The sequence below is a fragment of the Lupinus angustifolius genome, chromosome LG08 (assembly GCF_001865875.1).
Source record: "Lupinus angustifolius cultivar Tanjil chromosome LG08, LupAngTanjil_v1.0, whole genome shotgun sequence".
Lineage (NCBI taxonomy): Eukaryota > Viridiplantae > Streptophyta > Magnoliopsida > Fabales > Fabaceae > Lupinus > Lupinus angustifolius.
The window spans coordinates 21168398-21168626 of NC_032016.1; positions in this window are offsets into that span (position 1 = coordinate 21168398).

Sequence of the window (229 nt, forward strand, 5' to 3'; positions counted from 1 at the left end):
AACTTCTTCATATGACTGTGGTTCACAATTATTGATATCATCAGCAACATTTAGAGCGTATGACACTAGATCAGCATAGCCATAATTTTCTCAAGGTTTTATATGTCTTCTTTGTCTGTCCCTAGCCAACTGATAATATTGTAATTGGGAGATATCATTATCAGTACATGCATCATGGTCTTCTTCTTCTTAATCAAGTGTTTTTTCTTTTGTTGGCTCCACCTCAAAC